This window comes from Lissotriton vulgaris, chromosome 9 (genome assembly GCF_964263255.1).
Source record: "Lissotriton vulgaris chromosome 9, aLisVul1.2, whole genome shotgun sequence".
In the NCBI taxonomy this organism is placed as follows: Eukaryota; Metazoa; Chordata; class Amphibia; order Caudata; family Salamandridae; genus Lissotriton; species Lissotriton vulgaris.
In genome coordinates, this window is record NC_141697.1 from 1,224,697,416 (window position 1) to 1,224,714,843 (window position 17,428).

Here is a 17,428-nt window from a genome sequence, read left to right on the forward strand (position 1 = left end):
TGATAGGCTTGTGGAAAGGAACATTTCAGAGGTAACGAAACACAGGAATTGGTTCTATGTCTGTATGGCTTGCAGTCATGTTGATTCAAATGTCTAACTAGGAACTGGAGGAATTCAGTTAGAAAATACTCTTTAAAGTGTTCAGATCTTAGCAACACCTCATCAGGGCTTTCTCGGCTTCTAGAAGCTTAAAAGAGATGCATGATTGGAACTTTCCATGGAGATTCATTTGGCAGGAGCAGTGACGGTTCTTCAAAGGACCCTAAATTACCCCCTTCCAACATACCCAGAATCATGTGCACCAAAGCATCACGCGTCCTTGTTTACCCCACAGTGCAACTGGGGTGCAGGACAGACACATCTACCCTACCAACGCTGGACGCCTGAAGTCCTTTGTGCGACTCTGTTACATGCCTGTATCTGTCTGTTGAACCTACTCTTCCAGACCTCCCTCTTTCTCTTCACCTTTCTCCTTAGATCCACACCCTACTCCATCTCTGGCCCAGACAGCATCCTTTCACCACTCATCCACCAGAAGCTACTTCATGCCTCAGTCCCACTCGTTGCCGCGCTCTCTATATTCATGACTCACCCGCATTACCGGCTCACATGCAACATTTTTCCATTGTATAATTTCACAAAGTTATGAAATGCTCGTCAAAACCTACCTAGGGTTCAAAAACATAGCCATCTTTAGAAAAAAGTGCCTGTCTGCATATGTACATATATGCTATTTTTATAGTGCAAACCTAGCCGAAGGGCAGTGGAGCGCTGGACTGGGTCAACACCATGCTTAAAGTCAACGAGTGATAAGAGAGACATCTAGTTTGTGGACTGGTAATGCATTGTGTTGGAGCCTTCTTTAAAGAGGTGAGACATCAACTCTTTCTTAAATTGGAGCAGGGCTGGGGCAGACCTGATGGATAGAGGGACGTTGCATAGCTGGGAAAGGTCTGCTGCCTCGCATCTTTCTATTTGCACTTCTTAGACTGCAGTCTAGTGGCGTCCGGGCCACAGGTGTGCTGAGAACCAACAGAGATGGCGAGCTTGTCTGCATGATAAATGCAGAGGTGATGGTCATTACCTCCTCGTTAGTCTTCCTCGCCACATGATTTACATAGTGAGCTTTAGCTCCACAACAGAACCCTCCAAAGCAAAAAGAAACCCACCTCCCACCCCCTCCCAACATGGCCGACCAGTCCCACCTGACCTCTATAAGAGGCGGACCGGCCCAACCAACAGCCTGTTTTTTTTGTTCTGCGCGATTCTCTCCAGAGGCGCTGTTCAGGTAAGATGGGCCGGCGTGAGCTGGCCCTTGGGGTTTGAGGTTGAGGACCTGCTCTAGCGGTCCCGGGGGCCTTATACCTACAAATCCCCCCCCCTCTTCCTTCCCCCGGTCCTGTGGGGCCGGTTAGGTGCTGCTGTAGCGTGCCAAGGGTCTACAGGGGGGGGGGGCGGCCGGGGGTGTGGAGTGGTTGTACATGCCCATGTCTCCCCCGGTCGTTACTGATGGGCCCTAGCCTTTCTGTGGGCTTTTTGGGTTCTGCGCATTCTCCTGTGTGTTGTACATGCTGGTGGGGGTAACTCCCCTCAAATAGAGGTGTTTCTTGTGTTCCTGGCTCCCCTGTTTGGATATGCGCCTGGAATTGCGCTCTGACTCCATGCCACGAGTTGTGGACATGGCGCTGACTCTCACCTAAAGTTTCAGCCGCCTCAAGGTATGAGTGTTTACAGGTGTCCGCCCCACAGAGACGGATCACTTCTAAGAAGTGAATTCTCTATCTGTCACTGATTAAGGACATGCTCACTAGAGCTTTCTGTATGGTCATAAATGTGTATGCTCTTAGAAATTTTGGCGCTGATGAGGACGAGTCCGGTGAGTAACTCGTATTTCTGTTTTATAAAGTGAAGGTGTGCCAGGAGTTTGCGCCGAGTTTTTTAAAACCTCAGGCAGCAGATGGCGCTGTGACACTGCCTGCGTGTGTGATTCAACTTCTCCCGGTGCAGCAATAGGCACGCGAGGGGGTTTTGATACACGCATGGGCATGAAATGTTACACATTGTTTCTGTATGCGCGGCGGGCTGGAGCCTTGCCTGGGTCAGCGGCGCTTCTGCAGTGCGTTGTGTCCGGTGGGCGCGCAGCTTGTAGTGAGGCCGCTTGTCCGACTTCTAGAAGGGGAGTCCCACAGGTACACGAAGGTGCCTACCTTTTTGTCGAACGGACCGGGTGCTCCCCTCCTGCGGACCTGGGACGCTGGTCGCTGCCGAGTCTCGCCTCTGCCTCCCTTCGTGGATTGTGGCTGCCCTACGGGCCGCGGCGGTTTGCCGCGCTGTGATTGGCTCCGGGCGCCTCCCACCTCTCGGGGGCGGGGTTCTTGTTGCCTCCAGGTGCGTCCGATGTTTCCTGCATCGGTCTTGGGATTCTCCGGCTACCGCAGCTAATGGACGCGGCATACTGGGACTGTGGGCAGCGCGTCTATCTCCTTCTCGGAGGGTCCGGGGAACCATTTCATTATTTGGAGCTATAGCTCAATGGTGAGTCTTGTGCCTTCGGTGCAGACGGTCCTCACAGGCCAGGGTTCGAATCCTGCCAATGCGGTAGGTCCCACGTGGAATTTTTCAAAATGTTTTTTGTGTCGACCCGGTGATTCCTGGCTGTTCGCTTACGACACAATGTGGGGGTAGTGTTTCATTCCTGCTGCGTGCAGCCATTGGGCCTGTGACATGGTCTCATTCACAGAGTGACTGTGCTTATCTGGCGCGCTCTGAGGGGGCGCGGTGTGTGGTATGTTTTTCCCAATTGCTGGAGAATAAATCCTTTGGGAATCAATTGCTTCTGATGCCTTTCTTCTTACAAAAATACTGCACGGTGCTGCGTGGGGACAGATCCCTTTTGTCCGTGTTCCCTATTATGGCGCCCTGGGGGACCCGCCCTGGGCCGTCTGGTTGCACCGGTCTCGAGTGTCCCACTCGTGGTGTCCCGTTCTGCAGCTGTGGAGAGGTTAGCGAATCAGACCCTGGTGCAGAGGTCTGGCCCAGGCCCTGGGTTCGATTCCCCGCCTCGGAAGGTCTTGGGCTCATTAGCCCACGGACCGGATTTTTTTATTGGTACCACGGAGGCAGTCGTACGAACGCCTTGAGGCCCTTGAGGGGGTGTGGTGCGCTATTCTGGTCTCACTTTCCGCTGGGGAGTTGTTGGCACTGGGGGGTCACGCATATGCGTGGTCCGTTCCATGTTTTTTTTCACGGGCGGGTGGCCGCGTGGCTGGCTCGGCCGCCTGGTCTAACTGCGTCCTTATCGGCCTGTCCTTTTAGTTGGGGGCCCTGAGAACAGCCGGCCTTCGGGCTCCTCATCCGCCTGTGTGTGTGGGAGTCCCGCCCTTGCTGGGGTGGGGTCCTTCGGCCATTCCTCCCGGAAACAGGCGGTCGGTCTCCACGGGGTGCGTTCAAGTGGGCCTCCGGGCCCCTGTTTCGGCTGTTCCCGGTCTGGTACTGATGCGGCCGCTCCCGTGTTTTTCATCCCGAGGCCCTGGCTTCGGCCGTCTCGCTCCAGGGGGTTCCCTGGGGGGGGGGGGGCGGGGGGCGGTCGCCTCCATTTCGTCCCATCTTGGGCCGTGGCTGTCAGGGTTCTTGGCCTCTTCAGGCTTGCTGGCCTTGCTGGTCTTGCGGAATTTCCGCGGAGTCCCTCCTGGTCGACGGGTTGGGGTACCTGCTCCTTCCTTGGTCTACACTGAAGGGCTTTCTGGGACCGGGTTGTGTGGCCGGCCTGCGAGTGGGGGTTCCCACTCTCGGTTGCGGGTGCTTCCGTTGGGTTTGCCTTCTGGCCCGTGGGGACTAGGACAATCCCTCCCCGCCTGCACCTTATCTCGTCTGCTTTCAGCATTTTTGCAGGGTCGGGCCCGGTTCGTTCCAATGGGGATACTGTGCGCCTGACCCGCCTGGTGGATCTTCTTCGCCGGGCGGGGGTCTGGGTGTTCCCCGTCTGGACGTGTGATACGTCTTGGCCTCGTCTTGTTCTCCGGTGTCGCTCCCCCGTCGGCTCCCTGCTCTTCGGGCGGTGGTCTGCTGCAGTCCCTGTTGCAGAGGTCTAGCCCGGGACCAGGGTTCGGTTCCCCGCCTCGGCTGGTCTTGGGCTCAAAAGCCCACGGTACTGATAATTGTATCCCTTCGGTTCCCGTCTCTGGCTTGTCCTCCTTCGGGGGTCGTGTGCCTGGTCCCCGTCCTCCCCTCTGGTTCGTTCAGGGGGGGGGCGCCCTTTGGCGCCGGGTCGTTTGGGGGTCAGTGGGTTCTCCTGCTGTCGCGCTGCACGGGAGTTGCTGGCGGTCCTCCTGACTAGGGGGTGACCTGCCGTCGTTTGCACCTGTGTTTCAAGGTCCCCAGGTCTTGGTCGGGTCGGTCGACCTGGTGGTGTGGAGCTGTGTCGGCCCTCGGTGGGGGGGGGGCTGGGTTCGCTCCTTTTTTTGCCTTGCTCGGGGGTTGTTTTCTTGGGCGGAGTAGCCGGTCCTGGCCCTTCGGGCTGTCCTTTACACAGGGTCCGACTAGATGGAGGCGGATCGACTGAGTCGGATCTTCCTTCGTGCCTGGTCTCGCCCGGACCCCGGTGGTGCACGGCGCCGGGGGCCTCGACTCGGTCTGCCTCCGGAGGCTCTGTTCACGGAGGGGGTCACGGCCCTCCTGCCCAGGTTCTGCTCTCTCCTCCCGGGTCCTTGTGGTGCCCTGTCTTTTCTTGACCTTTTCGGTCTGCTGTACGCGTTTCCCCCGTGCCCTCTGATTTCACGGGTCCTCTGCTGGATTCGCTTGGGCAGGGCCGGGGTGCTCCTGGGTGCTCACTTCGGCAGCGCGGGGACTGATATTGGAACGTTAGGGAGGAGGATTGCATGGCCCCTGCGCATGGTTGACACGCAAGGTCGTGAAGCGTGCCTGTTTATCCCGGCGGGATCCGCCGCCCCTGGTACCCTCTCCTGTTGCGAGCTGGCGGTTCGGGCCTACTGGCCGTTCCCGGACCTCCCGTTGTGTGTTTGGTCCGGAGTCGGTGTTGACCCGGCTATTTCGGCTGGCCTGACTCTGCCTGCGGGCCGTTTTCTTGTGCGGCTTGCTCAGGGTGGTTCTTCTGAAGTGGTGGTTTTGCTGCTAGGGCTCCCGCAGGTATCCCACTTTCGCTTCCTGTACCAGGCTCTGGGCTTCCTTCTCGCGTTGGTGCGGTCGGCTTGGTGCTGCCCGCACCTCCGTGGCCTCCTTGCGTGTCTTGGGTTTCATGACTGAGGGGTTTCCTGGGGCGTGGCCCCTTCTTCCCGGTGGGCCCGATGGGCTGCCTTGCGGGCCTTCCGCAGTCCGGTGTTCGACGGGCTGGTTTCCCTGGTGGCTCGCTTGGCTCCGGAGTTTGTTTCTCCGTCGCCCTCGGACGCTCTGCCTGTCTCCCCCTTGGGTTCTCTCTCTCGTTCTACGAGCTCTTCGGGGTCCGCCCTTTGTGCCCCTGGCCTCTGTGGCTTTGCGGTCCCTCACCTTTTAGGTGGTTTTTTTGCCTGGTGGCAGTGGTGTCTGCTGGGCGGTGGGGCATGCGGGGGTCGTGCCTCCGCTCCCCTCCCTTCTTGCGGGTATTGCCGGACCGTTGTTCCTCCGGCATGTCCCCCTTTTTCCTTCCCGGGGTTCCTTCCCTGGTGTCCCGGGCTCGGGGGGTGTCTTCACCGCCTTTTCCCTGCCGACATGGTTCCTCTCTTGTCTGTGCTGGTTGTCCGGGGAGCAGTTTTTGGTTTCTCTTGGCCGCACGTCCTCCCTTTCCCGGTGGGTCGGCCTGTTGGTGTCTTTTGGGTCCGGTTCGTTCGGGCCGCGGACACTCCCTTCCCAGCTTGGTTCGCTGGCTTACACGGGCTGTCCCCCTTTCCTGGGCTTCGCCGGGTTCGGTGGGTCCGGCGGGGGTCCAGGGTCGGTCCGCGGGGTGTGGCTCTGTTCCCTGGGCCCCCTTCATGGGTGTCTCCTCTGTGGAGTTTTCTCGGGCTTCGGCGTGGTCGTCCCCCGCCTTGTTCGTGGGTCTCTAGCAGTCCCGGGGGGACTTCGCTGGGGCCGTTCTGAGTGCTGGAGCTGCGACTCCGGGTTGGCCTTCTTTTCCTGGAGGTCTTGATTTCGGGTTTCCTGTGTACCCTGTTTTCTTTTCATTTATTCTACATCAACCTTGTGTTGGTTTCTCTGCATCACCGTGTGGTGTTGTTGTTATGGTGGTCAATGAAGCCTTGTTGGCTTGGGTATTTGCTCACTATGTAAATCATGTGGCGAGGAAGACTAACGAGGAGGTAATGCCCCGGTTACTTACCGGTAATCTTCATTACTCCGAGTATAGTCTTCCTCGCCACATGAGTTCCCTCCCCCCCTCCCTGTCTGGCAATCGGCTTCATTGTTTGCTTGGTAGATCAGGCTGTTGGTTGGGCCGGTCCGCCTCTTATAGAGGTCAGGTGGGACTGGTCGGCCATGTTGGGAGGGGGTGGGAGGTAGGTTTCTTTTTGCTTTGGAGGGTTCTGTTGTGGAGCTAAAGCTCACTATGTAAATCATGTGGCGAGGAAGACTATACTCGGAGTAATGAAGATTACCGGTAAGTAACCGGGGCATTATCGCAGGTTTTGAAGATGGTGAGGTCTGGCAATGGGACCAATGGAGCTCCATCAGCATGAGGGTGATGTGATATTTCTCAGGACCTGGGTGAGATGTGCCCTTAATGGGTGCGGTCCAGGAGGCCACGAAGCAGGGTGTTGCTCCCATCCAGATGCAAAAGCACCAAGGCTTGAACAGCAGTTCTGAAGACAATATCTAGAAGAAACAGTTTCACTTTCTTTAGAAGAGACAGCTGGGACCAGGCCATCTTTGTTTCTTTGGTAATTTGTTCCTTGAGATTGTGGTTGGTGTCCAGGGTGATTCCACATGACTTGGCACTCAGTGAAAATTGGGTTTAGAAGCTGCCAAGATTGATGCAATTGATCCAGCTTTGCCTTGCTTCATTGGTGGGACATCTTCCCCAGAGCAGGGAAGACTTGCCCTGCACTGATAATTCCACCTTGATTTCCTAGACTGCCGTCTCATTTTCCTCCAATGTCATTTTTAAGGCCAACCTATTTTACGCTTCATGCTGAGACCTCCAGGTTCTATCTTCCTTATACATTTTCATCCATTCTTTCTTGCTTAATACCAACATGCACCACATCTTTGAAGATTTCTGCACCTAAGTGTTCACACTATTCCTTATCACCCTCAGATAAAAGTGCAGGAATTGTGGCTAGTTGGCCCCGCGCTGCAAGATTCCGAACTCAGGACATGAACGCCTGAAGAGAACAAAGATCCTAGGGCCACACATAAAAGTTCAGGAATTTTGGATAGGACCCTTGCCACAATATCCCTAACTCATGACATGTATTCCACATCACAGCAGAACAGGGATCTCGGAGATACAAATAAGTGCAGGAATTCTGGATAGTAGGACCCGTGCAGCGGATTCTTAGCTCATGTGTTCCACAGCCTAAAAAGGATATTGAAACCACTAATAAAAGTGCAAGTATTCAGGATAAGTTCCCAGCTGCAAGATCCCTAGCGCAGGACATGCATTCCAGAAGACAGGCATCTTGGCGCTACATAGACAACGTAAGCATCTCTGCTAATGTCCTAAACGTGTCCTGTAATTAGCATCACCTGGTCTGATTGACTCATGTTTTCAGTCGGATGTGCAACTTACGACTGCAAAAAATGCAAATATTTGTAAGGGGGAGGGGCATCGAGGCGACCTTCGGGTGACATAAAGTGTTAAACAAACAACCAATCTATCACTTTCTAGTTTAATTAATGAAACCCATCATAGATGTTAAAATCAAGCATATTTTAAAGTCCATGATTTATAAAAACAAAACTCTTCTCTTCTGGAGAAAAACAAGCATTGGCAAAGCCAAAAGATCGGGGCCTGTCAGGAGTGCAGTTTTTTTTTAAAGTGCAATATGCAAATATATACAAATATAATAAAGGCGCCTGCCAGGCGCACCAGCCCCGAGGTGCCCTCCTTTCAAGCACCTATGCCTCTGTGACCAGGCGAAATGCCATCTCACGCAGTGCAAGACATCCAATGAATCAAGGGGCTGAGTGACACTGCCCCATGCTGTGGTGGGCAGAGGCAAACTGTGATGACAAAGGAATTCTGAAAGCCTACTTGCGTTACATAGTTTAAGATTTCACCACAACAGACCCCACCCCCCTGGGAGACCGAAAAACAGGGCAGATCCGTTTGTGTTTCAACAAACAATTTCGCCCACCCCTGCCTGAGTAACCAGTGAACCACGAATAACCTGTAGCCAAAGTGATGCTAATTTATCCATATATTTATTCCTCCCCTTTTATAGGAGGCCTTGATTGGCGCGAACCTCTTGTTTTTACTTTCACTTTCACTTTCTCACAAGACCCTCTTGCCTAACCACCATATGCTGCTATTCTTTCCTTTCTGTAATAGATGGGTGTCTTGAAATAAAATGCAAACATACCTCGGTTGTTGGCACGGCTTCGGGTGTGATGTGGTGCAGCTCACGAGTGTCCTCGTTGGTGAGCAGAGGTGAGGGGGGTCTCTATGCCCTGGCTGGGGGGGTGGTCACAGCTCCTGGTGCCAGCCAGTGTACCCTTCTTCCCCGCTGTGGAACCCCGGGAGTCCCCTCAGCCAGGGGGTTCACTTCACGCCTCCTCTGACCCAGGCTCCCCCCTGCCCGCATGGTGCACGGCCTTGTGAGCACCGGTGGTGGAAAAGAGTCACTGTCATGTCTGCAGGGGGGATGGCAGCCCTATATAGAGCGCACGACACCTGACGTCACAATCCATAGATGACCAGCCAATCCAGACCTCCAGCTTCCAATGCAGCGTGCGGGGGAAGGAGTGACATCACAGTACTCCAGTTAAGCAGCCAATCGGGACCCGTGCACAAAGACTCTTTTGGGTTCGAATGTCGGTGTACCAAATGACATCATAATCTCCCAGGTAACCATCCACCAATCAGGATGTTATAAAGTGACTCAAAGGTTCCAAATAGAGGTGCATGGAGGAAAGGATGGAGAATAGACTCCTAGATTAAGTCATAAGAAGGAAAGAGTCCCCATGGAGCGGAAACACAACACACTGACCCCTTCATGGGATAGGAAAGTATTCACCCGACAGATAAGACATTCATTCAAGAAGATGCAGTTTTATGTAGCGCGATCCCGGACCAAGGGCATCGGAGCCCTATAATTGAGCACCAGAGTCCATCACACAAGGTCCTATTATCTACAAAAGTGGGCGTAACTGGCGTAATTCTCTCTGGTGTAATTACTCGTTACCTCGAAATTACTCGCAATTATGTGAGAAGCGTAATCCAGCACTTAGGCTACTTTCTTAGTGTAAAACGCACCCTTGTGTTTAAAATGGGCCTGAGGATGTCTTTTGCGGTAATACAATAGCGCTAAATGCCACAGACATGGACAGCAGTAGCCGCAGCGGCTCACTTTCTCTTACTTTGTTGTGTCTGTGCTCCCGTGGTAGGATTTTTGCCTCAAATTACTGTGAATTACTCACGCTGACATAATTGTGTACTTTCGCATCACAAGAGTAATGCGTAATTACTGAATTTACTCTGATTATTCTGGCATAATTAAAATTTCACTCATGCCTAATCATTTTATTATTTAAGGCACTGGGAGAGTAATTGATTTGCCCAGATGTTCTCGAGTTCCAAAGTCGGAAGCTCTGGCTATTAGGCCACATCTCTCGAGATCACAGCTATGTTTCATAAATCACTTCAGTGGCAGTGGGCAGTGGCGTCACTAGGGTTGGTGTCACCCGGTGCTGGTAACTCATGGTGTCACCCCCTCACGACTTACCGCATTGACCTCCTCCGCTCCGAGTCCGCCAAGAAGGTAGGCCAACACAGTCATGCATCAGATCTTCCAAATACACAGTGCTACCTTGGGCCCACCATCTTTTTTTCATTCTATATCTGATTTATCCAAGGGGATTCCCTAAGCAGAACAAACCCTGGAGCACATACGATAATAGATTAGATACAAAGCTAGGTGCTGCTCCCGACACAGATGCTTCATATAGCGATAGCGAACACCAGGCAGCTCTGAAAATAAATCGCTCCCTGACACGTCTTTAAAGATTCCTTCCTTTTTTATAGCTGTGACTGTCTTGGGCTGGCCTTGGGGACTGGGAGTCTAATGCAATTGCGATGCGATCTGATTGTGTTTGTGTGCCACATACTGTCCTGCCAAGTGTCACACATCACGCGTCACACTAACGCATTTTAAGTCCCAATACCGCATAACCGCATGTAAAAATATTGTCACGCAAATCAGCGAACTAAAATACTGAGTATATTACCGGAATTCTTGCTTTTTTGAGTAGAATATTTTGTGAGGTTCCAGGTGGCACACAGCAGCCAATGCGAGTTCTGTTATTTTTGGTGGGACCGGGCTTTTTCACCCGGATTGGACTGTTTTGTTTGCGTAACGTAGCGCACGCTGAGCTGGCTACCTCCCCCGGCACTAATTGGTGAGTAGCAGTGCGCACGGGCGTTCAGCTCTAGGCCTGCCCACACAACGACGTTTACTACTGACAGGCAGTGTTAATGCTGCTAAAGGAAGAAGTTCAGCGGTGCCTCCTGCATAGCTGCCAAGGTTTCAGGTTGCCCATGTGTGACATTTTCATGATTTCAGTGAAATTAAGAGTGACATTCAATGACTAGGAGTGACACTTTCTCACGAGCAAAATCAAGAAATGAAGACGAGGGAAAAACATAAGAAATCATATTAGCAGTAGATTATGGATTTGTAACTAGCTATGAAGGAAAAGCATGCTTTTTTTTCAAAGCAGGGACAGAGGATTTTCTACATTTGTTTCAATGTCTAGTGCATTCACGCTGGTTAAGCATTACTCTGCTTCTTTGGACCTGAAGAATTAGGGAGAATGGTACACTGCCTGCCCCATTTATGCTGTTTCTTTACTGTTGAACATTTTTTTTTACATCTGCCTAACGGTACAACTTCTGATCTCACTCAGTCGGACTGATCTCATTTTCATTATTTTCATTCTAGTTAGCGGATTACAGCTCCTTTAGGCCTCTGTAATAGGAAACGATTGTGTTAACTGGGAATGTGTTCTGATCATTTAGAATCTTTGTTATCGATTGCTTTTTTAAACCAGAACCCCATTTTATAAGAGACTGTGATAAATCAATGCAGGATCGATAATTTTAACTTCGAATGCCTCTTCATTTAGGCAATTTTACACAAGTGATGTGAAGCACTGCATTATAGTGCTACATTTTAGCACTTCATCTCCAAATAGCGATGATAAATCAAACGTGAAATACTCACCACCTTTGAAAGGGGCATGGCGCGCAGTCTTCAAAGCCTTTAGGCCCTCGGCACCTCCTAACACAGCCCCCAGGGAACACCGCCCCCACACACAAGCTTGGGAAGGCAGCAGGTGCCGAGGCAGACACTCTTTTCCCTTTAATTTACGGCGGGCCGCTTGCACTATAATAAAGCAAAGGAGCAGAGATGAGACTACACTGTCTGTTTGCACTACAGTGCAGAGCTGTAGCTGTCTTTGTGTTACACAGCGAGCCAGCGCTGCGTAACCAGAGTGGTGTCACCCCATAATGGGGGTGACACCCGGTGCGGTCCGCACCCCCCGCACCCCCCTAGTGACGCCACTGGCAGTGGGGGCGGAATCCGACCCCCAATCAGAGGAAGGAGAGCCGCCATCAGCAATTGAAGGCCTCAGGCAGATCATTATCCACAGTGCTTCAAAATGTGCAGGTGCTGTCGGGTACTGAGTACCTGCACTTCTTTAACTTGAAGGGGACGCGGCACTCCTCAGCACTGCTGCAATACATTTTAAGGGAGAGTACTGGCACTTCCCAGGAGCACACAGTAGTACTCTAGTGAGTAGCAACATTTACATATGTCCATTTAAAGCACTTACATTCACAATCCTGGAATGGAGGTTGACTTTTGGTTGGCTTTCTCAGGAATGCAGAGGGTGGCCAGTGTCTTAGAATATTGCTCAAATTGAGTAAGAGCTCAACGTCTCGCCTTCAGTGTGGCAGGTGCACTCACCCCCCCCCCCCCGATTTCCAGTGCCGGACCCACGAAGGGTGATGCAGAAATGGAAGCTGAGTTTGAGAGGAGACCGCACTGAGGTCTTCTAACAGTACAGGTGTTGGTTTCTTGTCTTCAGTGAAACTCTGCCCACCTGGCAGCAAGTAGATGCCTGCTCGCCGTGCACCCCTACTCTATGATAGCACACATGCTCCTAGAAGCGTGCTTTTGTTGACTCCCTTGGTCAGTTGATAACTGCTATAAGGGCACAGGTTTTGACTATTCATGCACTTGGAAGCATGATGCCCCAGGACCAGGTCATGCTGAGTGTTGTGATGGCCACCAGTGCCTACTTGGGGTCCGAAGCTCCTCTTGAGGACTCTTCCACCTGCAGGTAGCATGAGCCTAGATACGCGCATCTTTGTGGTTGCTGCTACTTCTGATGGTGTGATGACTTTGGAAATCTTCATCTAAAGATGGATGGCCATGATGTCCCTTAGATGATGGCCACTCCGCTGTTTCCTGATCAATGTAGCTGGCAAGGCAGCTTTTTCAAACCCAGGACAATAAGCAAGTGAGAAATGTTACTCTTGAAGCTGCTGAATACACTTCTCTAGGTACAGTTGTGGGATGAGGGGCAGGCTGCGGAACAAAGGCCCTGGCGGGCAGTAATGTATGGTGCCCTTGAAGTGTTGTCTATAAAGATATATGTGTAAACAATGACAGATGAGAATATGGCTACAGCTTTTTTGTCTATTTGTGGTGTCATAGTTCGGTGAGCCTGAGGTCACCATAAGCCCATGTCTTTTCTCATTGGCCTGGAGCAGGACTTCCCCCAGACCACAGGGGCTTTTGTCTACCACCAGTTCAATCATTTCGAGAAGCTATATAGAGACAATTCTAGTATCTATAATATCTTACAAGGCTTACTCTTATCTTTCACCCATCAGCCGCTCACTTCCAAACATCATTCAATGACTCAGTTTGAGTACCCAGTTAGGATATAGGATTCTACAAAGAGTGCCCATGCAGAGACCACGGACAAGAAGTTGAAGAGCGCAGAGACACATCTTGCCCCTTCTCAGGGTCAGCTATCACTCCCTTTGTAGAGAACCTATAACTGAAAAACTCAAGACTCAACTTGAAAACGTTTCCTTTTTGCAATGCACGGTGAGTCAGCTCTACTCACATCACTGGAGTTTGTCACTGAGTCTTATGTGGTGTGGCCTTCTGATGAGGACTTAGGTCAGTGTCATCAGTCACACTGATCATGCCAGGCACGTCTAGCAATATTTTGTAGATGGCATTCTGGAAAGCTTCAACCTCTGATGAGACGTCTGAAGACCCACACAAGTGTAGAAGGGAGCTTCACATGAGTGTAGAAGGTAGTTACGCATCAAGTATTTTTGTGGTGCTCTAGCTGGCATTCAGATATAGTTTTGAGAACCATTCACCACACTGAAATGAGCTATCATATCATTGATGGTGGCAGACACGTATCTTTGGTTCTTGATTGCTTAATTTAATAGGCCGCTGTCCACACGGAATCACAGTTTCCCATGCTAATTGGCCTTCTTGATAACAACAGTTGTGGACAACCAGATGGTGAGATTCTGAACCTTCTCTATTATCCCTCATCCACCTGCTTTTGATTCTCCTGCTCCACTTACCTTTATGTGGAACAGAAAGTGTCAAAGTTGATGGGTTCTTCTGGTCTTCTACAGTTAAACCATTCCACAGAAGAGTGAAGTGAACTTGGCCGCAATATTTTCAACTGTGCATAAACGATTAATGCAAATGGTAGTGGTGGGAGCTCTAACAAAGTGTGGCAGCTCAGCAGCGATTCTGTGCCAAGCTCTTCCTCAAACACCTTTGCCTCAACTTCTATCTGACTATGAGTGACTCACCCTGTTGAGTACCAAGCTGATGGAGCCAATCTCTGGCATGTCTCAACTACTGGGGTATGCATCTATGCGGTTGCTCCCCCTATAACCTGCTCACCGTTTACATTTATTGCAGCACAGGCCTTCTTCTTATGCTGTACTTGAGCTGTTGTGAGATCCAGAGACCTACCTAACCCAAGAATTCTGTAGAGTTTCATGCAATGACTCCTCAATATGAGCTGTCACATTTCCAAGAGATGCATAACTTAAACTCTCCCTTCTTATTCCAGAACATTCCACTCCACCAGAGCTCACCATGATCCACAATCATGTGTAGAAGAATTTAAGGGATCACCTGTCCCTTAATGAGCCAGCTTTTGAGGTGAACTCACGGCAGGTTCAACATTAACTGCTCACCATTTGCCATGTGTTTTGGGAGGCGGCATAGATCCAAGCAGTGGGTCCCCTGCGTGGAAAGGCCCAACAGACATGACTCTGAGACAAACATGGCCTGGTTCCAGATCCACTGTCCAAGCACTAGAATCATACTACAAAGTCTTGGGATCCGCGCGAACGTTCTTCAAGAGGACACATGGCTCTGGTACTCACAAGCGTAGCGAGGCTTCTTACAAAGAGAGGAGTCATACTGATAAACTGAGGTTTACAGGCCTCCCATCTGCAGCAGAGAGGGATGCTGGCCTCACAATGCTCCATTCACAGTGAAATGGATCTGTTTTGGGTGGTGCACAGAGGTGTGGCTCTCTGAACTCTCATAGCTCAGGTGAAGGTCCCAGATGAAGCATTTCTTTATTCGGTAACAAGATCCCACAAGCCCCGGCTCTGGCTTGGATACGACCTGATGTTATCTCCAGCACCGGGCACCTGCGAGGCGCTCCTTTCAGTGTTCCTTTGTTGCATGATTCTTCTATTCCTTCCTCCCTTCCCCTTAACCCATCTTTCTCTTTCAGTCACCTTGATATGTTTAACCACCCTCTCTTCCCCGTTCCTTCTTTCCATCTTTCCTTTCTTGCTGTCTGCCTTATGTCATCTCTTCCTTCTTTCTTCTCTCCTGACCCCACACACCTACTTTCATTCCTCTCTCCTCACCTGCCTTTTCCTTCACTTTCTCTTTCCTTTATCCCTCCCTCCCTCCCATCTTCATCCTGCTTACCTCCCTCTTTCCGTTCTTCCTTCATGTTTTCACTCATACTTTCAGTTTTTCTCTCTCCCTCAAGCATTTCCCTTTACCTTCTTTTGTTCTGCTCTTCCACTTACTTCCTCTCTTCCGTCCTTTTTCGATTACTTGATTTTTCCTTTTCTTTTCCTCTTTTCTTTCATTCCCTTTCTACCCATTCCTTTACCCCACTCTCCCCTTCCTCAGTTTACTCCCTTCATTTCCTTTCCTTCCTTCTTCCATCCTTCACTCAATTTTGTTTCATTCCTCCCATCCTTTGTATCCCTCCATTATTCTGCCCACCTGCCTGTCTTTTTTCCTTCTGCCCATAGTTTCTACCTCCCTTCATTTCTTCCCTTGTTTCCCACCCTTCCTTGCTGTTCCTGTCTTCACCACTGCTTCCTTTTTTCATCCCTTCTTTTGCATATCCTTCCTCCCCCTCGCATCCTTCCATATTTCACTGCTACTTACTTGCTCATCCTTATTCCTACTAGTCATTCTCCTTGCTCCTTTTCCTTTGTTTTGTTTCTCCCTTCCTTTCTTCCCTCCTCTCTTCCTTAAATTTGCTCCTTCCTTCCTTGAAATCTTCCCTTCGTTCTCCTCATTTCCTTTTCATCTTTATTCCTTTCCATTCCTTTATCTACTCTATCTCCTTCATCAAACCATTCCCTTTCTTTTTTTGCCTTCCTTCCTCTTTCCATCATCCACTAAATCTTGTATCCTTCCTCCTAACCCTTTCATCTCCATTATTCTGCCCACTACCGTTCTTTCTTCCTCTTTTCCATAGTTTATCTCTCCCTTTCTTTTTTCCTTCGTTTCCCAGCCATACGTGCTTCACCTACCTTCATCCATGCTTCTATTCCAATACTTCCTTTTGCATTTCCTTCCTTTCCCTCGCTCCCTTCCATGTATCTCTTTTACTTCCTTCCCCATCCTTATTACCTGTATTGATTCTTTTCTGTGCTCCTTTCCCTTATTTCCCTTTCTTTAGTTTTTCATTCCTTTGCTTTATTTCTCCCTTGCTTTCGCTTCTGCTCCCTGCCTTTATTCTGCTCCTTCTTCCCTCCGATCCTCCCTTCTTTCTCCCCCTATCCCCTTTTATCTTCCTTCCATTCTGTTCCCTTAATTCCATTTCTTTCCTTTCCCCCTTGCTATTTAACTCTCCTCTTACCCCTTTATTTTCCCTTACTTCTTCCTCCTTCTCTCTCCCTTCTTTTCGCCCCCTTCCACCTTCGGTTTCCATTGCTTCAGTGCTCCCTCCTCCATCTCTTTCTGTCCTGCCCTCCTTTCTCCTACCATCTTTTCATTCACTCTTTCCTTCTTTCCTATTCCTTCTACTGTATTTCTCACCTGCACCTTCCTCTGTTCTCACCTTAATTTATCATTCCCATACATTACAACTTTCATCTGCTTTCGCCTCTACTCCTAAAACCAACTCCTGCTTTCCCTTCTCACTCTCTTGCATCAGGCACTGGTTTTCAGATTGAAAGCTATGGGACATCTTTCAAAACAAGATTTGGAAAGCCAATACGCCTGGCGTTGGTAGTTTTGTCAGTGCTTGGTTTGGTTTCTTTAGGTTTTTGCAAAGCATTGGCTAAAAGCAAACATTGTTTGTCTCAAAAAGCACACATCGCCATAGCAGTCCATGACTCTGACAGGGACTAATTTGTGGGTGGACATGCTCCCAGTGAAAAGGTAAAATGCAGTCACTCATAGTGAAGTTAGCCAATGGCTGAAGTGGGCTGATCCCTTGAGCCTTTCTGTACGCTGCACTGGGCACAAGTAAGATGTGACTGACACAATAACAGACCAATGGAGGAAGAGGGCTGGCTGAAAGCCCCTATAATGATATTCTACATATCATTTTAGTAAACTCAAATGTTTTTGGCTTGTGCTAGGTGTAAGAAGATGCTAGCTCACTGTTAAGACAGTATTTTTTCCTCCCCCGGGTGGAATGGTAACAATTTCTAAGCGACCTTGCCTCCTGCCCATCTGGTCTTCACCACAAGGAGTTAAATGCAATGTAGTCATCTGATACCTTCGCATATTTGTGAAAAAACTATGATTAATATGGGATGGGTGCAAAGTTCAACTTGAACTGCACTTTGTCATAAAATTCAGGACTTTCTGCAATGCTTAAAATTGTATGGTTCCCAGCTTAAACATTTTGAATGCAAGTGTTACTTGTGGAAATAAGGCTGAAACAGGTTGAGCACCAAATAACACTCATGAACAAGAGAAAAACTACAGTTAGGCACATGCGAAGGGGTTTGGGT

General features: G+C 50.3%; 1 protein-coding gene and 1 non-coding gene across 2 annotated transcripts in view; one reads left to right on the forward strand and one right to left on the reverse strand.

Annotated features, from left to right (window-relative positions):
* The window catches only part of LOC147693100 (laminin subunit beta-1-like), a 381,988-nt gene that overhangs the window by 160,162 nt on the left and 204,398 nt on the right, over positions 1-17,428 (reverse strand). The window lies entirely within an intron of this gene.
* On the forward strand, positions 4,823-4,929 carry LOC147693102 (U6 spliceosomal RNA). Its single transcript, XR_015300195.1, has one exon. It is a non-coding gene; the product is annotated as a U6 spliceosomal RNA (small nuclear RNA).